The 22889-nt window shown below is 39.1% G+C and overlaps 1 long non-coding RNA gene across 1 annotated transcript; it reads right to left on the bottom strand.

The window, feature by feature from the left end:
* Nucleotides 1–5377: 5377 nt before the first annotated feature.
* LOC309825565 lies at nucleotides 5378–22629 on the bottom strand. The gene is made up of 3 exons (XR_014297050.1): nucleotides 22443–22629; nucleotides 9120–9240; nucleotides 5378–5485 (listed from the first exon to the last, which is right to left on the bottom strand). It is a non-coding gene; the product is annotated as an uncharacterized lncRNA (long non-coding RNA).
* Nucleotides 22630–22889: the final 260 nt, after the last annotated feature.

Raw genomic sequence — 22889 nt, 5'->3', positions numbered from 1 at the left:
CAAACCATTAATCTACGCTTTTATATGGGAGATGAGACAATACAATATAAAGCATATTCATGCAATTTTTAGGGCTATATTAGAATATTAGAAATCTTAGCCTAATCTCTTCATATTTGGATGGGAAAACTGCGGCCCTGAGGTTAATAAGGCTCCTGACCATAGTCATACACACAACCCTGAAAGTCCTGACCCCTGTGGTCCCTTTAGGTTTATTTTTTAACCATCACGGGTTATTAGACACTCCAACAACAAAATGTGTGTAGTTTCCCAAATCTGGCATCCTGTTTCAAGGCACTGCACAGACTATCTTTCCCTCCTTTCTTTGCCTGAGTCCATGTCTCATCATCTATAAAGGGGGAAAATAATAGTACTTTCCTCAGGGCTACTATGAGAATTACATGAATTAATATAAGTAAAGCACTTATAATAATGACTTGGCACACAGTAAGCACTCAATAAAAAAAGTTATGTTAATAATAATAGTAGGAGGAGGAGGAGATAGGAAGGGAAGAGTAATAGTAATAACTGACAAGAACAGAAAAACCTTCCAGTCCTCATTCTTTAGTGACACAGCTCAGGCATCAGTACCTGGAGAACAGCTATTGTGACTCCTACTCTCTGTAAGCCCAAGTGTCTCGACAGCATTTATTCCTTAAATATTTACCAAGAACTTAGTATGCACTACACATTGGGTGGACAGAGATTCTGCTCCTTTCTTTCCCTACACTAGGACACTCTGCCTGTGTGCCTGCCATCCTTACCACACTGGGAGCACCTAGTGGAGAGAGAGAAGGCCAAGTGCATGCCATAGTGGCACTCAATAAAGACAAACTAAGACTTTATCTCACAGACAATTCAGACCACAGGACAATGCCTATCACACTCTTACATCATTCTCACAGTAGGTTTTTGGACATAAAACATATTTATTTGTCCTTACCAGGTCAAGGGCTTTTAAAAAGGCATTCAGAAGTTGAGTCATTAACACTATCACTTACTTTTTTTCTGTTTCAGTGTCCTGATTTCATCTTCACTCTAAATGACAAGAAAAAAATAACTTTGAGAAAACTGAACTCTAGTATTATCATCACAGACTCACAAGTAAAAAGCATATTATGAGTCAAATTTAATTCTTTTTTTTTTTTTTGGCATGCGGGATCTTAGTTCCCTAACCAGGGATCAAACCCGTGCCCCCTGCAGTGGAAGCGTGGGGTCTTAACCACTGGACCAACAGGGAAGTCCCAAATTTAGCTCTTTTAAGAGCATGAATTCTTAATAAAGAATACATTCTTCAAACAGACAGATGACAGGAAAACTGGAACAATGATTTGTTAATGACTCCAAGTTTATAATAAAATACTAGAGGGTAAAGAATACATCATTTAACTTACTTTTATACCTATATCATCATAATTTGGGGTTACAAGTGTGTATTGGCTAATATTGATAAAAGGCATGAAAGTATATGATGGCATTTGAGGTCAAATCCAAGGGGCCATAAACCATGCCCCCCGCCCAATCTAACCCCTGGGATTGCCATGTAAAAGGGAGTTGCTGGATCCCAGAACCTAATACAAAAGCTATAAGAAACCTCTGGGAAGCAGAAAGTGACAGTGTCAATATGGAAGAGAAATGGATACATATAGCATAGAGAGCCAAGTGACATATACAGGGTTAGACTGAGGAAGAACTTTTCAATTATGTCCTTTTCTCTCCCTCTAACCCACTAGAATTCTTAGATCATAACCCATCCCATTACTATTGTGGGGCATGAAAGCAGCAGTACCAGTGACAGCTGGAGACGTCAAGGTGCCTGCTGGGTAGCACAGGACATGATATTGATAACAAGAATGTCAGCAGGTTAGCCAATCTGAAACATTCCCTCCTTATCCTATGGGCTGTGGAGTTACAAGGATGGCATATCTGGAAGAGTGTGCCTGCTGTAAGATATCTGAGGTTCCTTGAGGGGCAGAGCAGGGAAATGGTAGCTACAGGATGGGAAGTCGTTGAGCTCTTCACCCCTGGTTCATATGACTAAGAAAAAAGCTGAGGTGGAAGACTGTTGTGTAGTGTCAGCATTCAACTATAAGAAATCCCAGAAAAAAACAAATAAATAGAGGAGAAGAAATGCATGAAGAAATAAAAACTGAAGGTTTCTCAGAACTTTAAGATGTACATCTGGATAAGAAAAAAACCTCCCATCTAGATACAGTTTAGTGAAATTTGAAATATCAAATATAAAGAAAAATGCTGAAGGCTGTGAAGGAGAAAAACGCAATCACCTAAAAAGGAACAAGAATCAGGCTGGCATCAGACTTTAATACCAATGATGGATGCAAAAAAACTAGAAAGAATATCACATAGACTATACATACCCTCTATGCATCAGTTAACAACATTTGGGGGAAAAAAGTTTTAAAAAATAAACCCATGTCTAGAAACTAAGAACAAAAATAATCTTATACTAAAGAAATAGGGGAAATTACAAAATACTCACAGATGAACAATAAAAGCACTATATGTCTAAAATTGTAGGATATAGCTAAAATATATTTAGACATTTATAGCTTTGAATACACATAAATGAGTTAAACATTCAAGAAGCTAAAAAAGAGCCAAAAAGTAAATCCTTCAAATCAAGAAGAAACCAATAAAACAGCTCATAAGTAAGGCAATCAGTGATAAAACTCACTACTGTTTCTTCGAAAAGACTACTAAAGTAATTTTAGGAGCAGAGAAAGGCAAGCGTCCTAAAATCCTAGATGAAGTTCATAAACTTTTGGAAACATATAGAACACAAGAAGAAAGAGAAACTACTAATAAACAAACAGAAATGGTAATCAAAATATTCCCTCATCCACCCAAAGCTCTGATGGTTTTACCAAAGTTCAACCTAACTTTCAAGAGCAGACAATAGCTACCTTATACAAGTTTTTCTGGAAAAATTAGGAGAGGGAAAAAAGAAAAGCTATCTAAATTATTTTATGAGGCTAACAGAACCTTGATATCATAACTGGATAAAAGGAATACATGAAAAGAAATTATAGGCCAACACTTATAAATGCAAAACCGTAGATAAAATACTGACCAACTGAATCAAACAGTGTATGAAAATGAAGGGAGATATACTGCAATCAATTAGGGTTCATCATAGGAATGCAAAGATGGTTCAACAACAGAAAATCCATCAATGTTATTCACAGCATTAAAGAACAAAAAAAAATGAGAACTCAACAGATGCAATGAAAGTATTGATAAGTTCAACAAGTTATGATAAAAACTGTGAATGTGAGGACTAGAAGGAAATGAAGGGAATTTCTTTAACTTGATAAAAATTATCTAACAATACCAACAAAACTATCATACTTAATGGAATAAGGCAAGTGTACCAGCAGTGACATTACTGGGACTACTCAATACAGTACTAGAGATGATCTTGACTAAACAATAACGACAGGCTACAGAAAAAATTAAAATTGGAAGAACTGAAAGAAGAGGCAAATTTGTCCTTATTTGTAGATGATACAATCAACTACATAGAAAACTCAGTAGACTATTAGAATTAATAAAAAGGGATCTTCAAAATTGGTGGAAACAATCTCTCAACCAGAAATACATTATCTATATCAACAAAAACCATAAGGTATTTAGGAAGTAATTAATCTAAGGTAATTGGGAGATTGGGATTGACATATATACACTACTATGTATAAAACAGATAACTAATAAGAACCTGCTGTATAAAAATTAAATTAAATTAAAAAAAAATTAATCTAAGGAAGGATGTACACGTTCTCTTCTAAAGAACTGCAACAGGGCTTCCCTGGTGGCACAGTGGTTGAGGGTCCACCTGCCGATGCAGGGGACACGGGTTCATGCCCCGGTCCGGGAGGATCCCACATGCCGCGGAGCGGCTAGGCCCGTGAGCCATGGCTGCTGAGCCTGCACATCTAGAGCCTGTGCTCCGCAACGGGAGAGGCCACAACAGTGAGAGGCCCAAGTACCACAAAAAAAAAAAAAAGAACTGCAACAAAAACCCTGAATTTTTATCAAATTTTTTACTTTTTGCACTCCTGAAAGTGTTTTAATAGTCTTTTCAAAGAACCAGTAGTTTTGTCAATGATTGCTACTACTTGATAGCTATTCTATTGGGTTTTTTTTTTCAGTTTATGGATAAGACTAATTAACATTGGAAAAATATTAATTCAAAGTACTTATAATGAAAATCTCAACAGAATTTCTAGAACATGACAAAAGGATTCTCAAATTCACATGGACAAATAAAGGTCTACAAATAGCTAAGACAATTTTGAAAAAGAAGAATTAAGAAATCATCCTTTTTGAAAATAAGATATAATATAAAGCGATGGTAATTTTAAAAAGTGTGGTATAGCTGTAAACAAACAAATCTTCCAATGGAACATAACAGAGTTCCCAGAAACAGCCTTGCATATATGTAAACTTGGTATACGACAGAGGTGGCACCTTACACCAGATGGATTAACAGACCATTTGGGAAAACTTGATCTCTATTAAGAGAAAAATAAAATTAGGTCTCTACTGGACACCACACATACAAATTTAAATGGATCACAGATCTAAATATGAAAGGTAAACAGAGAAGAAAATGAGGAAAATTGGACAGTTATCTTAAAAAAGCACATAGTCGGTGGACTGAAATGACATATTAAGGGCACTAGCATGGATACAAAAGGGAGGGGAGGAAAGGAAATGGTAATAATGGAAGAAGGAAAGAAAATAAACAAACAAGGGGCTTCCTGGTGGCAATGATGACAGAAAGCAATGGTCTGAGGAGTCTGAGTAATTTAATTCTGTTCATTTGAGGTCAACAAAAAACAGACAGGTTTCAAGGATATCAAAGGTTTGTAAAAACATGCACAAAGATGCCACATACAGAGATTTAAAAGCTTTTTGTAAACCCTGTCAGTACTTAATAGTGATAGAATCCTTATTTCTAGTAAAACTACCCATGTCTTAACTTTCACTTATCCCTTTGTGCTTAATTCTGGATATATACCTCAGCCCCATTTTCTTTACTACAAAAGAAAAGGTGGGTTTCTTTTTTTTCTTCTTCCCTGGAAGAGAATGAGTTAGGAGCCTGTAATTAGCCGCATACTTTGGCTCAAGTCAACGAGTATCAATTGGCTAAATTTGAAGAAGATTTTCCAACGTAAATACTAAAACAAACTAATCATCTTATGTCCACACTACTTCAACAATAACCATAGCATTAATTTCCCATAATGCTACCTCTGGAGTAGATAGTAACTTGGTTCCATTTTTACATGAATGCATCTATATTTGATTTCATAATATTATAGAGGATAGGAAATCTGGAAGCACACTGACATACCAATTCTTTTATTCGTTTTCTGTGTCTACTGTGTGGATTATTCAAATGGCTGGTAAGATCAAATATTGTTGGTATTGCATTATCTCGAAGAACTGTCCTATAAGGGCTCTGAAAAAGAAAAATGTGTTAATTCAGAGACTGTCCTTAAGAATGTATCACACATAAATAAAATTCTAGTGTTAATGATTTCCCCAGTACTCCTTCAACTCTAATTCTAAAGTGTAGAGACTTGTAGAATGGATGATGTCAGTCCAGATCCACTTATTATTTCTAACTCTTTTTGCATTTGCCCTTCTGGAAATCTTACTACTATAAATGAAGGAACTGAATTGATGGTAGGCATAAAAAATAAAATGTATTTGCACTTTACATATATTTTTCTGATTCAATCTCCCAGCTACTTTTCTGTTCTTCTATGAGCCCACAAAACACAGCAGGCACAAAAGTTTCTCAAATAATCTATCCGCCTGTATGTTTTGTAATAATTCTTCCCTCCTTTACCTGCTGTTCACTCCACCTTTGCTACTATTACTGAGAAGCATCAAGGCACCATGAAATAATATTGGACTAGGACACAGGAGACTTAGGGGCTAGTCCAAATTCTACCAGTGACTCACTCTCAGACCCTGACTAAATCTTTTCCCTTTCTGGACTCAGTTTCCTCTTCTTAATAAAACTCAGGTACTGAATTAGATCAGTATTTCCCAAAATGAAGTTATTCACATACTAATGATCATAATGTTTGCCATTTCAGTTACACAACCATCTATACTTTTTCATAATCCACTCACTTTTTTAGTTAACATTATCTTAAGCAATAAAAACTATACAATAATGATTTGATGAGCTAGTTATACTTTTAACACATATTACAAAACTTCTAAAATAAAAATTGGTTCATGTGCCACCTGAAATCACTCATATACCACAAGTGATATACATAATCACACTTCTGCAAACACTGAACTAGGTATTTCTAAATTCCCTTCTAATTCTAATGTTCTTATCATTGAAGGATGACCATTCTCTATCTTAATTCCTCTTAACCTAATCCAACCTGGCTAGAAGCTAGATGCATACTTAGATGGTGACAGTCTTCCACAGCCAGACCAGAGGAGGTCAGGTAGGGACAAGAAGTTTATTAAGAGGTAGAGTAACAGATGAATAACTGCTACTACATTTCCCTAGCTAGTCCAAAGAAACAGTGCCTTTAATTTCTTCCCAAATTTGCACTGAAATTTATTCCCAAATTTGCACTGATAAAAACAAAATACACTTCAGTTTAAAAAGCTTTTGTAGGAGCAGTGATTGTCTCAAAGATGACTAATAGGGCTTCCCTGGTGGCGCAGTGGTTGAGAGTCCGCCTGCCGATGCAGGGGACACGGGTTCGTGCCCCGGTCCAGGAGGATCCCACGTGCCGCGGAGCGGCTGGGCTCGTGAGCCATGGCCGATGAGCCTGTGCGTCTGGAGCCTGTGCTCCACAACGGGAGAGGCCACAACAGTGAGAGGCCCGCGTACAGCAAAAAAAAAAATATAAAAAAAAAAAAAGATGACTAATAAAGCGTATTCAAATATATGCCAAACAAAAATAACAATTCCTATGTTTTTGCACCCAAGGAAAGGTTAGGAAAATATGATGGAAAAATATATAATTAAAGGGAACACACTATCTTAAGTTTCATCTGAAGAGTTGTTAAACACATTTGGGAAGAATTTCTATTTACAGTCAATATTTTCTAGTTCAATCCCAAGCCTCATAGAAAACACAAAGAAGAAAATCTATTTCTTAAGGATGTTCAGCTTCTAGTGTTGGGCCAAATATCCTGAGTCTACTACGGAGTTTGAATCAGGGATTGATTTTGGACACAATCAGGGAAGGGAACAAAAACTATACTATACCCCAAGTGTCTCATCTTTCCTACTTAGCAAACATCTCAAAAAGCAAAGATATCCACATACACAGTAAATTCTTGATATTTTACCAATTAAATAAAGAGAGGAGGGATAAAACATTGTAAAGACTTTAAAAATTCAAATAAAATTAATTTGCTACCAAGGAAAGATATTATAGACCAGAAAACAATATATGAATAAAAAACATGCAATTTTTTACATCTATTTATAAGTACACATGCCAATAAGGGTTATATTCAATTCATGTGCATGATAATTTTTATTCAGTATCAAGATTTAATCTTTATTAAGCTGATTTAAGGTTTGAGCATAAAGTAATGATCTTACTCTAGCATCAAAGATAATATCTGGCTCTTGATGAACTAGCCACAAATGTTTACTGAGGAGATCTTAAATGCCAAACTAATGAAGTCAAAACTCTTAAAACATCTGGGTATAAGTATTAGATAATCCAGATTTAACAGCAATATCTTCTACATGTGTAGAAAGAAAATGTCTCACATTTGCATTAATTGATCCAAGATTAAAGAATTATGTAGAAATTTAAAAAGCGAAAATAGTTCTGTTCTATCCTCTAACTATAAGCAAGAATATGAGTAAACTATATTTTATATTTCTCACATTAGTCTTATTGGAATTAACTAATTAAGAGACCATATTTATTAATAAAATAAAAATGTAAAAATGCATACGGCTTGTGTATTTTAAATAATTTGGGATATTTTTACTTAATGTCAAGAACATAAAGTTTGCCTTTTAAACATATGAAATCTCTTATTTTGATCATTATTACCCTCTTAACAAAGCAAGGCAAAAATATCCCTCAAATATTTGTGATTAAACTGTTGAACCGGAATTGGCTCACCTCCCAATGACTTCACAAGTATCTGCTTCAATTAATTTTGAGAAATAAAATAACCCAATCATTCTTTAGTTTTCTGATGCCTCTGCAAAATGTATCTGAAAAAAATATCAAAATAAATTGCTGCATAACAATATATAGTGTACCTTCAAATCAAGTTTATGTCTATCCCAATAACTGAGATGATACATGTTTTAATACCTAAACAAGAATATATTATTTGTTTAACAAAACTGTCTTCCTAACTAGTTAAGTGTTTCAAGTCTGCTTCATTTCAATCAAATCTGTCCTATTTGTGCCTTTTATGAATCATAGCAATAACAGAATCACAGAGGGTTAAAAGTCTTAGACCTCAAGAATTATCTGATCTAATTTCTTCATTAGAAATTGGGGCTCAGAGAGGGGAAGTGACTTGGCCAAAATCACAGTTAACAGTAGCAAGGCTGAGAGAGTCAGGTTTTGATATGAAATTGCAAATTACTGACAGAAACGTTTTTTCACATTAATTGCATGATTTGCTTCCTGTTGTGTCCAGCAAATAAAAATTAAGGGTTGGTTCTAACAGTACATACAAAACTTTGAAAACAAAGAGCTCTATTCCTTGATGAAGATTTCACTCATAAAAAAGCTCTAGAGAAGCTGATCCAAATAAAAATGCCAACTTTACTTTAAATATACACATTTATACTCATCTAAAATTTTCTGAAGGCTACAAAAGAAGTTTAAAAGTGGCTACCTCTGGTGAGTAGGAATGGGGCATCAGAAACAGAAGGGTTTAGAAAATAAAAACAGGTTTTTAAGAACAAAATAGATACTATTAAGCTCCAAATTTGTCTTCATCTTAAAAAAAAAAAAGTGGCAGGCTGTAAGGATACTCTCCAACATTAATATATAAAGCTTTACATTCCAACCAAATAGTAAGTGAGAGAATACGAAACAAAAAAAACAAGCCCTCTGGTTACTTACAGTTCTACAGATCATAGAAGTCTCAAAGTGTTTGGCACACAATCGATAATGTTTATTTAGTTGATCAGGTGTTTTATCTTCTAAGTCTGCTCTCCTACAGTTCTCCACCCACTTCTGGCATCTATAAAAGTAAAATCAAAATACAATAATGGAATATGAGCTCAACACTTAAATTTCAGTATTCAGTTTTAAGGTAAATATCTATTATGGACAATGGATTCCTGCTCCCCTATAACCAAAGAACATAACGTAATTTGGAGAAGCTGATTAATAACAAAATGAGAGCTGGAAGAAACCTTAGAAATCATTTAGTACGTTCAATTAAAGACAAGGTTAAGAAGTAACTCACTCAGAGTCATGTACAAAATCAGCAGCAAAACTAGAACTTAAACCTGAATCTTTCAACTCCCAGGACATCCTAGCATCAGAGAGGACCCAATCATCAGCAATACAAGCAAAAAACTGCACAACCATGAGGCCAATGGCTTAACATTCCCCTCAGGATTTCAACTTAAACAAGCATATGAAAAGACACGGTCATGGTAGAAAATTAGTAAGTAGATGTTCTATAAATAACTAGTTGATTATGGAAGCATGATGGCTGTATTCATCTGCTTTATTATAAACATGATTATCTACAATGATGTACAAACTAGACTGCAAGCTCCATGAATGCATGGATTGTGTCTACACAATCTAGTACACAGACAATGTTAAAGATAGTGAATGAGACAAAGTCCACGTCCTCTTGGTGCTTAAATATCTGCAAAAAAACATCATCATCATCATCTTCTTCTTCATCATCATGCTGCTTCTTCTTTTTCTTCATCATCATGCTTCTTCTTCTTTTTCTTCATCATCATCATCATCATCACAATGCTTATTAAGCACTTATTAAGAGCCAGACACTATTCTAAATTATTTCCAAAGGGGATAGAAATGTTCTATGTACCTAAAAAGGCAAAAATAAGCTCTACTGGTAGAAATTTCAGGAAAACAAAATTGAATATAAGTTGATTAAAAAAAAGAAACAAAAACAAAGGGAGTACTATTATTATTATCCCCCTTGTGCAGATGAAGAAACGAAGGCACAGAAATGTTATTTGTTAAAGGTTACAACTAGATCTTTCCTTCATTCTTCAAGCTTCTAAGAATAAAAGTCCACCATGAATATATAGTGTCACAAACTTGAAAACATATTTATTTTATAATTACATCATAGTATATTTTCTTATGTCTTAACATTACAAATTTACCCCTAAACACACACAACACTCTGACACTTAATTTGCTCCACTCTCAGTATGTAAAACCATGGTGAAATGTCGATTACCTAACCTAAAATAAAACCACACCTAAATTGTTCAGCATCTCATTTGACCAAGAAGTAATACTATACACAGTAATGATGACTAAGATGTCCATATTTTAATCATAGTTTTACACAGCTGTACAATATGATTATAAATATTTCATGTTTCAACATCTAAATTATTTGGTATAAAAACTCTCACCATAAAATAATTTGCCATATTGCTAGAGTTAAGTTTGTTTTTTAATACTTAAATCTCTGAAGACCTTCTACACAGAACACTACTGTCTGTATTATTTCTCAACTAAGTTGAAGTAGCTTTCTGGTAAAAAGAACACTCAGATTCAATCAAGAAAGGTTGAGCATCACTTTGTTATAAAGCAGAAACTAACACACCATTGTAAAGCAATTATACTCCAATAAAGATATTTTAAAAAAAGAGAAAGGTTGAGCAGAGAGGCCAATTAACTACACCTACATGTTCCATATCAAATACCTAGAAATAAACCTAGTGAAAGATGTGTAAGACCTCTAGCAGAAAAATTTTTTTTAAATAGCTTAAATAAATGGAGGGATATACAAGTTCATGGATTGGTACACTGAATCCTAAAGATACTGGACTTCCCTCGTGGCGCAGTGGTTAAGAATCCACCTGCCAATGCAGGGGACATGGGTTCGATCCCTGGTCCAGGAAGATCCCACATGCCGCGGAGCAACTAAGCCCGTGCACCACAACTACTGAGCCTGCGCTCTAGAGCCCACGTGCCGCAACTACTGAGCCCTTGTGCTGCAACTACTGAAGCCCGCAGGCCTAGAGTCCGTGCTTCACAAGAGAAGCCACCCAATGAGAAGCCCGCGCACCACAACGAAGAGTAGCCCCCACTTGACGCAACTACAGAAAGCCCGCATGCAGCAATGAAGACCCAAAGCAGCCAAGAAAAAAAAAAAAGATATCAATTCTCCTCCAAATGATTTACTGATTTAATACAATCACAACAAGTTCTTTTGGGCATGTCTCTGTGTGTGTGTGTGTGTGTGTGTGTGCGTGTGTGTGAGAGTCAGAGAGAGAGAGAGACAGAGAGAGATACAGAGAGAAATGACAAAGATCATTCTAAAACTTTACACAGAAATTCAAAGGACCAAGCATAGTCAAGACAATCTTGGGGGAAAAAAGTTGAAAGACTTATACTACCAGACAGTAAGACTTATTATAAAGGTTATTAAGACAGTGTGGTTGGTATTGGCACAAGGATAAAACAATGGAACAAAATTGAGAGCTGTGGATGCTTAAGACAATGGTAACACTGCACAGCAGTGAAGTCAAATTTTTTCAATAGTGCTGAATGGGATATCCATATGAAAAACAATGAATCTTGACCTGTATTGTTACACCATATACAAAAAAATAAATTCCAAGTGAATTGTAGATCTAAATATAAAAGGTAAAACAAAGTTCCTAAAAGATAACACAGTAGACCATCTTCATCACCTTGGCACAAAGATCTCTTAAAAAGGCAACAGAAAACATAAACTCTAGAGGAAAAGATGAATACATCAGGCTACTTTAGAGTTAATAACTTTTCTTCATTAAAAGAAGTCACTTAAGAGTGAAACGGCAACCCACAAAATGGAAGAAGGTATCTGCAATACACAAATCCAACAACGAATTCATATCCAAAATATATATGAAGAACTCCTACAAATAAATCAGACAACCCAATATAAAAATGGGCAAGAGACTTGAACAGGCAATTAACAATAAAAAGCTGGCCAATACACATGAAAAAAATGCTCAGTAAAAAAAAATAATAATAATAGGACTTCCCTGGTGGAGCGGTGGTTAAGAATCCACCTGCCAATGCAGGAGACACGGATTCAAGCCCTGGTCAGGGAAGATCCCACATGCTGCGAAGCAACTAAGCCCATGCGCCACAACTACTGAGCCTGCGCTCTAGAGCGTGCGAGCCACAACTACTGAACCCACGTGCAACAACTACTGAAGCCCGTGTGCCTAGAGCCCATGCTCCGCAACAAGAGAAGCCACCACAATGAGAAGCCCCTGCTCACCGCAACTAAAGAAAGTCCTCATGCAGCAATGAAGACCCAACACAGCCAAAAATAAGATATAAATAAATAAATTTAAAAAAAATAATAAACAATTTTTTCAAAAGCTCAATCTCATTAGTCATGAGGAAAATACTAATTAAAACTGTAAATATTACTACATACTCATATGAATGACTATGATATAAAAGAAATATAATACCAAATGTTGATGAGAAGGTGAAACAACTTGGCCCATCAAGGGTGGAAAGGATAAACTGTGGTATACTATTATATATAGACTACTATGGCAATGGGAATGAATGAACTAGCTAGATCTCACAAACATAATGTTGAGCACAATAAGCTAGGAGTACATACTATGTGATTCCTTTCATATTAAGTTCAAGAGTAGGCAAAACTCATCTATGGTGATTGTGCAGAAAAAGAGTTAACACAGCAGGCCTGAGACTGCTATCCTCAGAAAGGCTTGTTTTTAAGGCTGGTCTTTTGGCTGATGTCTGGGAACTTGGCTGGTAAACAGTTTCCTACACTGACATAAAACTTCTTCTAACTGATAAGGTGACTTATGGCGCCTAGACTGTGCAAACAGTATGACCTTTAATGAGCACCTGCCTTCCTTCTGGGAGTCTGGAATTTTAGCATATGCTAAGCAGAGTGTGTCTAAATGACCAGACCTCAATAAAAACTTTGGGCACTGGGTCTCTAACGGGCTTCTCTGGGCAGAAACATGGCACACATGTTGCATTTTCATTGGTGGGGAAAGTGGGATCTGAGTGACCCCTCAAGGGAGGGAGAGAGCATAAGGAAGCCTACACATGGATCCTTCCATACTCTACCTGTGTCTTTTTCCGCTCATGATCCAGATGTGTGTTCTTATTACATTGCTGTAATAAATCTTAGCTGTGAGTACAATTAAACACTGAGTTCCATGGGTCCTGGTAAATCTCTGGATATGGGGGTGGCTTGGAGACCCCCAAAACGGTAATGATAGTGAGAACAGTGGATACATTTGGGGAGAGGTAATGACTAGGAGTGGGCACAAAGGAGGCTTCTGAGGTGCTCGTAATGTTCTATATCTCGAATGTAACCTGGGTATATTCATTTTGTAAAAATTCATCAAGTTCTAGACTACCATTTTTGCACTTTTTCCTATGTATGTCATATACCAATAAAACAGCTCCCCATCACTCTTCCCCTTCTCCTCAATAACCAACTAATCTAATGTGTGTGAAGTCAAACAGCGTCTATTATGGGGGAGAGTAGGGCCACAGGGGAGAGGAAGTTTGGGATGTTAGTAACATTCCATTTTTTTTAAATCTGGGTAAAAGTTTCATGGACATGTTACTCTGAAAATCTAACAAGCCATACACTTATGATTTGTGATCTTCTGTATATATATGTTTTACATCAATAAGTTATAAAAATTACATATAACCACAAGCCTTTTTTACATGCATACATGTATTTGTTTTGTTTTGTTTTGTTTTAATAGTAGTTATGAGACTTGTGGCTACATCTTGGGGTTTTTTTTCATACATGTATTTGTGTATGTGTTAAGATGTATACACACACTTACAGTTATCTCTCAATTATTTTTTTTAACCAGTGTCTTCCCTGTCCTAGCTCTCCTTGTCGCTGTTCTGTGCCCTGTACTCCAGATTCTGTAGACTTTTTTTTTTCCCTTGGCAGAGTGTAATGACTCCCCAAATCCATCTACTTCCAAACTAGTCTTCCCTTTCTCTCACCCCTTCTCCAAGTGTAAAATGCTTTTAAAAAGCCAATTTGAGAATATCTTTCCCTGCTTAAGATCCTTTAGTGACTTCCCGTTACCCTTAGGATAAAGAACCTCACGTCTCATAAGATTCTGTACAATCTAGATCTTGTCGACCTTTCCCTCTTCATATCGCCACCCACCCTTGCACTCTGCCCCCTCACATGCCTTACTTCAGTTTCATGAATGCACTGTGATCCCTTTTATCCTAGAGCTGTTCCCCATGCTGTTTATTCAACCTAGAATCCTCTTCATTGCTTTTCACTTCCTTTCCAAAGCCTTTGCAAACATCAGCCGTCAGATCTTAGCTCAAACGTCACTTATTGAGGAAAACTTTTCAGATTTGAAGAGTATGTACCCCCACACACACACCCAGATAGGTAAAACTCCTCTACCTCTCTGTACAGTAGTCTCCCCCTTATCCGTGGGGATATATTCCAAGACCCTCAGGGGACGCCTGAAACCACGTATAGTACCAAACCCTATATATACTATGTTTTTCCAATACTAACGGGTGGGTAGTGTATACAGTGTGGATGTGCTGGACGAAGGGATGATTCACATTCTGGGCAGGACAGAGTGGGACGGTGCAAGATTTCATCATGGCTACCCAGGACAGCTAAAAGTTATGAATTTCATCCTGCCAAATCCAATGGTCACTTTCTATCCTCACTTTCACTCTTTCAGTACTATTCAACCATCATTGACCACTCCTTTTTAAGTTTTGTTTGTAATATTTTCCTTCAATGGTCTTCAACTTATGCAGAATTTCCAAACCATATTCCAAGGAACACTAGTCAAAGAACTGTTCCAATAAAAAAAGAAAAAAGGTTTCACGGTCAAGTAAGTTTGGATAATATTACATACTTTATCCTACATTTGGGGTTTTAGATATTCCTGTAGGACCTTGAATAAGTTAGCTAACCTCTCTGTGTCTGCTTTGCTCATCTGAAAGTGTTCCCAGTGAATTTAAGGTTCTTGCCTCCTCGCAAAAGAATGTGAAGATGATGTGATAGGTAAGAAGTAGATTTACTGGACTTCCATGGTGGTGCAGTGGTTAAGAACCCGCCTGCCAATGCAGGGGACACGGGTTCGAGCCCTGGTCCAGGAAGATCCCACAAGCTGCGGAGCAACTAAGCCCGTGCAACACAACTACTGAGCCTGTGCTTTACAGCCCTGCAAGCCACAACTACTGAAGCCCGGGTGCCTAGAGCCTGTGCTCCACAACAAGAGAAGCCACTGCAATGAGAAGCCCACGCACTGCAACAAAGAGTAGCCCCTGCTCGCCGCAACTAGAGAAAAGCCTGTGTGCAACAACAAAAGACCCAATGCAGCCAAAAATAAATAACTAAATAAATTTTTAAAAAGAATGGGATTTATTTAGAGAGAAACACACTCTACAGTGTGGGCCATCTCAGAAGGCGAGAGGCCTTGGGAAACACACTCCATAGACAGAGTGTGGGCCATCTCAGAAGGCAACAGAACCTCAAAATATGGCATCGTTAGTTTTTATGGGCTGGGTAATTTCATAGGCTAATAAGTGGGAGGATTATTCCAACTATTTGGGGGGGTCGGGGAGGGGGCGGGGATTTCCAGAAATTAGGCCACCTCCCACTTTCGGGCCTTTTATGGTTGGCCTCAGAACTGTCATGGCGCTGGTGGGTGTGTCATTTAGCTAATATATTACAATGAGCATATAATGAGGCTCAAGGTCTACTGGAAGTTGAATCTTCCGCCATCTTGGATCTAGTTGGTTCTAACCAGTTTTTGTCATGTCCTATGGCTAGCTGGTTCTAATAAGTTTTTGTCATGTCCTATGGCTATGTCATTCTTTTAAAGGTTGTGCCCTGCCCCCTTCCCTCCTGTTTCAAACTATCTCAAAATTTATTGCAAGGGTTAATTGAAATAGTGTACATAAAACACATAGAATAGTACCTGGCACACAGAATAAAGTATTCTCTAAGTATTATTGTTATTATTACAACTCACAGCATTGTTTGGAGGATTAAATGAGAGCATATGAAAGTACTTTAAGACTGTACCTTACAGAAGTGATTCTCAAACTTCGTAATCTCAGGACCCCTTTACCTCTTAAATTATTAACTATCTAAAGAACTTTTGTTTATGTGCATTTTACCTAACAATGTTCATAATTATAGAAACTAAAACTTAGAATTTTAAAAAATATTTATTAATTCATTAAAAATAGCAATCCCATTACATGTTAACATAGAAAACATTTTAATAAAATAACTATTTTTCCAAAACAAAAAACATTTAGTGAAAAGAATGGCACTGTTCACCATCTTTGCAAATCTCTTTAATGTCTAACTTAACAGAAGATACCTAGATTCTCACATCTGCTTTTGTATTTAATCTGTTGCCAAATGTTATTCTGGTTGACTTCAACCAAAGACAATGACTCCTCAATGCCATGTAGTTTCAAAGGTTATTACAATATTCCTCTGTTTCCCATTTAGTTGTGGATGTTCTTTGATAGGACACTGGAAGTCCACAAGTGGTGGTTCCTTAAAGATGAGCTGCAATGTGGAATCTGAAACCAGACCAATGAGACTTTTCACACTGTTTCATTAAAATCCATTAGTCTAACTTGCACTTTGAATAGAACTTTTATCCATGCATGTCTTTGTAAAATCATGAATTTATCAGTTTGAGTTAGGCAGACCATCGGAATGGTAACACATTTCACTATACAATATATTAAAAGTCACATTTATCAATATCACCACTGATCGCATCAGAAAAGTCTAAATATTAGAGAGCTGTCAAGCTCAAAGTGATGAATATAAATTTTCCAAAATTCTAATTTTTCCTTGAATGCTTGGCTGTCAGTTGCTTTCCTTGAAGTGGCAGGCTTATTTTTGTTCATTTCCAAGAAAATATATACCAAACACCTGCATCTGAATAATCACAGTTAGAAAATTTTATAGAACACAAAATGTAATTTATCTGAGCAGTGATTTCACAATGTTACATAGCCCCTAAAAACTCCACTGTGCACTCCTGAGAGAATGAGCATGAAAAAAGCAAATAATATCAGTGTTATTATGAAGTACTTTTTACCTTGTAGACTCCTTGAAAGGGTCTTGGAGACCCTCACAAGTGCCTGGGAAACCACCGTTTCACATTTTACATCTTAGAGCACATCAACTCTCAATTAACTTTGATTAAATTACCAAAGAAACTTGGAAGACCTCACTAGCTCAGGGATGAGTCAGTACTAACTGCCTGAGGAGGAAGGAGAGCCCTTTAACTGCCCAACTCTCTCTAATAATAAGAGCAATTCATTAGCTCTACCTTTACCTGGTCTGGGGATGAGTTCCACTGTAACCTGCCCCCAGGTTCCTGCCAAGCTTGGGCATTAGTCAAGCCATCCTGGGGCAATCATGATTCAGGCGTTTTTCTTTTTAAACTTTAACTTTAGGTAATCTATCTCCCTGCCACTGCCCTAAGGTGAGTTGATTCTATTATTTTATATTTTTTAAAAAGTACATTAATGCCACTTTTTCTAAACCAATGAGATATTAGAGTATGAAATTCCACATAGTGCCGTTTATTGATTACACTCTTGAATTTTTTTTTTTTTTTTGCGGTACGCGGGCCTCTCACTGTTGTGACCTCTCCCGTTGTGGAGCACAGGCTCCGGATGCGCAGGCTCGGCGGCCATGGCTCACGGGCCCAGCCGCTCCGCGGCATGTGGGATCCTCTCGGACCGGGCACGAACCCGTGTCCCCTGCATCGGCAGGCGGACTCCCAACCACTGCGCCACCAGGGAAGCCCTACACTCTTGAATTTTAAGTTACCTCTAAATAGATGTTTCTAAAAGTGTGCAAGGCATTTATAAATATGAATGGGAAATGTACTATTTAATAGCGTTAAATATACTTATCTTTATTGTTAGTTAACAATGTGAGTTAACTTTTGAATAATAGGTAGGGTGGCAATGTCACCTTTTATCAATCCTCCCTACAACCCATTTACAGAAAAAAAAAACTAGTTATAATCACTAACCCTAAGAATACTGTTATTAATTCAATAAACAACTCTGGAAACTATGTACTCCTTTATTATAATTAACTCTGGGCACAGTGGGAAAAAACTGTCAAATTCAGTAGAATTTGAAATCCTATAGTATTGACCTTTGGTTCAGAAAAAAGTTAAGACCTTTAATACACTGTTAAGTAAAATAAGCCAGACACAAAAGGACTATTATTGTATGATTCCACTCACAGTATGAGTAGAAAGTACCTAAAACAGACAAATTCATGGAGACTGAAAAGTTGACTGGGATATGAGGAGTTATTGCTTAATGGTTAGAGTTTTTGCTCAGGGTAATGAAAAAGCTGTGGAAATAGAGAGTGGTGATGATTGCAGAACACAGTGAATGTAACTAATGCCACTGAATTATACACTCAAAAATAGTTTTAAAAAAATGGTTAAAATGGCAAATTTTATGTTATACTACTGCCATTTTTTTTTTTTTTTTTTTTTTGTGGTACGCCGGCCTCTCACTGTTGTGGCCTCTCCCGCCGCAGGGCACTGGCTCCGGACGTGCAGGCTCAGCGGCCATGGCTCACGGGCCCAGCCACTACGCGGCACGTGGGATCTTCCCGGACCGGGGCACGAACCCGTGTCCCCTGCATCGGCAGTCGGACTCTCAACCACTGCGCCACCAGGGAAGCCCACTACTGCCATTTTATATAAGGGACTTGAGCATCCATGGATTTTGGTATCCGCGGTGGTGGGGGGGGTCCTGGAATTAGTCCCCTGCAGATACCAAGGGACAACAGTATATTTTTATCAAAAAATTTAAAAATTAATAATGTAACATACCAAAAGCCACTGAATTGCACACTTTAAGTGGGTGAATTGTACGGTATGTGAATATCTCAATAAAGATTTTTTTAAAATAAATTTACTTATTTTATTTATTTATTTTAGGCTGCATTGGGTCTTCATTGCTGGGCACGGGCTTTCTCTAGCTGCAGAGTGGGGGCTACTCTTCGTTGCGGTGCACGGGCTTCTCATTGTGGTGGCTTCTCTTGTTGCGGAGCACAGGCTCTAGGCGTGGGCTTCAGTAGTTGTGGCTCACGGGATCTATAGCACAGGCTCAGTAGTTGTGGCGCACGGGATCAGTTGCTCCGCGGCATGTGGGATCTTCCCTGACCAGGGCTCGAACCCGTGTCCCCTGCATTGGCAGGCGTATTCTTAACCACTGTGCCACCAGGGAAGCCCAATAAAGATGTTTTCTTAAAAAAATTAAGAAAAGTTCATAATTTGGTCTTGAAATACTCAAGGGGCTCTTACATAAAAAGGGCACCAGGGACCTCCTTGGCGGTCCAGTGGTTAAAACTCCACACTTCCACTCTAGGGGGCACGGGTTTGATCCCTAGTTGGGGAACTAAGATCCCACATGCCGCACGGCAAGGCCAAAAATAAATTAAATAAAATAATAAAATTTAAAAATAAAATAAAACAGGGAACAGCTTTGTTCATTGTCACCCTAAGAACAAAACTAGGACCTCCCAAACATAAATTATAGGGAGGCACATTTCCACTCAATAAAAGGAAGAAACAATAGCCAATGCTGTCCAGAATCCTCAAGTATCCCCTCACAAAGCAGAGAAACTGGTACTGGGGGTGTTTTAGCAAAGGCTCACCTGTCAGAAATGCGCAGGATCCCTAAAGGGTCCATAAAAAATTTGACATGAAATTGTGTCGATGTCTTCTCTCAACGGTCCTTACATTAGATTCCCAAAGGGGACAGAGACCCAAAAAAGGTTTAAAAGCCACTATTCTTGAGGGAATTCTGACACTTCAAAGGATACTGCACTAGATCTAAAAACTCCTTCCAAATCTGAGACTGTAAGCCCCTAAAGGACATACTCCCTGACTAAGAAGTATAATGAAAAGAGTATCCACTACCTATGAACATGAACAACCTGTGGTCCAGAATTGACTAGTGGCGTCCTCATTACGCAAGTGAAATATACTCCCAATTTGTCTCAAAGGAAGATAATGCTGAATGGAGTGAGGCTCAGGCAGATTAAGATGCTCCTCTTCTCTGCTCCCACAGAACCCAACACCTTTTCCTCACTCTCTTGAGCTAGTTCCTCCTCATCTCCCGGAATTTTAAACACTAGGAACACCCCAGGGCTCAATCCTCATTCCTACTCTGCTTTATTTACCTGGTTCCACGGTTTTAAATACCCTCTATAAATTGAGAACACCCATATTTACAATCTCCAGTCTGGAAGTCTCTAAATTCCTGACTTGTATATCTTTTTATGGTTTTAGCTCTTAAATATTTAGATCATTGATCTAAATATGGACCATTTTGAGTTCACTGATGTATATAGTATGAAGACATCTATTCTTGAATGTCTATCAGGCCTCTCAAACTTCACATGTCCTAAACCAAACTTTTAATATTCCTCCACCAAACCTGCTCCTCCCTGTCTTCCATAGCTCAATAAAGGCTCAGATTAAAAATCTTAGAGTCATTCTTGACTTCAGTTTTTCTCTTACAACCTACATCTACACCATTAACAAATCCTGTTGGTTTCACCTTCCAAAATATATCTCAAATGCAACTACTTACCACCTCCTCCTCTATTAACCTGGATTATCGCAATTGCCTTTAACTGGCCTTTCTGCTCCCACCTCTGCCTCCCTACAATGTATTTAACAAGTACCCAGTGATCCTGTTTAAAGTATACGTCTCTCCCCTCTAAACCCTTCCACGACTTCCTATTTCACTCAGTATAAATGCCATAGTGCTTTCCACCGCCTACAATGGCCTACACAATTTGCCCCTACCACATACACACACACATTTTTCTGGTCTCATCTTTTCCTCTCCCTCCTTCCTTAAACCAGCTTTAGCAGTCCAACCAGACTTCTGGTTGACCTCTAACAAGCATGCCCTGCCTATGCATTTACTGTTTCCAGAGACTGAAATGCTCTTCCCCTAGATACCTCCATGGCTGACCCCCTAACCTACTTCTGGTCTTTGCTCAAATACACCCTCTTAGTGAAGCCTTCTCTGATAATCCGATTTAAAATAGCAATCGTGCCTCCCCTGCTACTCCTATTCCCCTACCCTATCTCCCATCAAACACTTGCTTTTTCTCCATAGTATTTATCACCGTCTGACACAAGGTATATTTACTTATTTCACCCCACTAGAACGTGAACTCCATGACAGCAGGGACTTCGATTTATTTATCTGTACCCTCCCAGTGCTCAGAATAATGCCTAGTACCTAGTAGGCCTTCGATAGATATTTGTAGAACTAATAAACAGCATGCTATATTATAATCGCTTGCTTACATATCTGCCTCCTTAATGGACTGTAAGCTTTCTGCAGGCAGCACCGCTACCTCGTTCACTGTGAATTTCCAGTACCTCTAATGTTAGTGCCCTAGCACACAGTAGGTGTTGATCTGAAATGAATGAATCAACAAGGGATGCCAAGGAAAAAATCCTCAGCCTTTCAAACACAGTCCCTACTCTACCACTCTCTAAATACAAGTCAGAGCGTGTGGGTTACCTCAGAGAAGAGGTTTCAATACCAACTCCCATGCCCTCTTGCGTACCCCGCCCCCGCCCCACCCCCCGTTATCCCCACATTAACCAAGTGAGATAATGAGTAACGGTCAGAGCCAGAATATGAACCATGAACAAGTCCGAAGGAGGGAGTAGTTGTGACCTGACTTGAGATCAAAGGTGGCCGGACTCCAAAAAGAAACACTGTCCCGGGGGTAGAAGGGCCCCGGTGACCACAACCATAGAATCCAAGTCCCTCTTTTGACAGCTGGGGAAACTAAAGCCCAGGGAGGACAGAGACTTGTCCGAGGTCACACGAGCTCATCAGGGCGAGAACCCACCTTATCCCGCCCTCGCCGCCCCAGTTGCCTCTAATTTCGGGTGGAGCCCTACGCGCCGAGCCCCCGCGGGCGCACGTGCTCCAAGGCCCTAGAGCGCCACCCCGTCCACGGCTAGAGGCCCGCTCCCCACCTCGGAGCTGGACTGGGGTCGACAACTGTGCCCCCCCAGCCCCTCTTAGCCCCGGAGCCTGCCCGGGGTCGGCGGTTGGCAGCGCGCATCGCGGAGGAGGGCCCGGGCTGCCAGCTCCGCGCCCACCGCTCACCTGGCTGGATCCCGCGGGAACCTGAAAAAGGCCAGGTCCGACTGCGTGCTCTTCCGCGTGCAGTTGGGGGCCGCGCAGAAGTTCGGCATCGTTGTCTGCCCGCCGGCCGGCCCAGCCCTCCCCTCCCCGCCTCCTCAGGGCAGCCCGCCCGCCCGTCGGGGCCGGGGAGGGGAGCCAGGCCGGCCGGCCGGCTCGTTAGGGCCGGCGCGCCGGGGGGAGGGGCGGGCGGGAGAGAAGCCGCGAGGGGCAGGAGGGGCGCCGCGGTCCGAGGCCGGGCTGGGGATGCGGCTCGACAGTGCTGTGAGCGGCCGGGAGGATTTACCGCCGCCGCCGCCGCTGGTGCACCTCCCGCCCGCCCGGGACGCTGCCGCCTCCTTCCCACAATGCACCCTGGCGCCCGTGGGTGCCCTCTCTTCCCTCAGCCTTCCTCCCCGCCCCTCCTTTCCG

Source organism: Grampus griseus, assembly GCF_964374135.1.
Source record: "Grampus griseus genome assembly, chromosome: 8".
NCBI classification, from domain to species: domain Eukaryota; kingdom Metazoa; phylum Chordata; class Mammalia; order Artiodactyla; family Delphinidae; genus Grampus; species Grampus griseus.
Note: the sequence above shows the minus strand (reverse complement) of the source record. Positions and strands in the feature narration are given on the sequence as shown.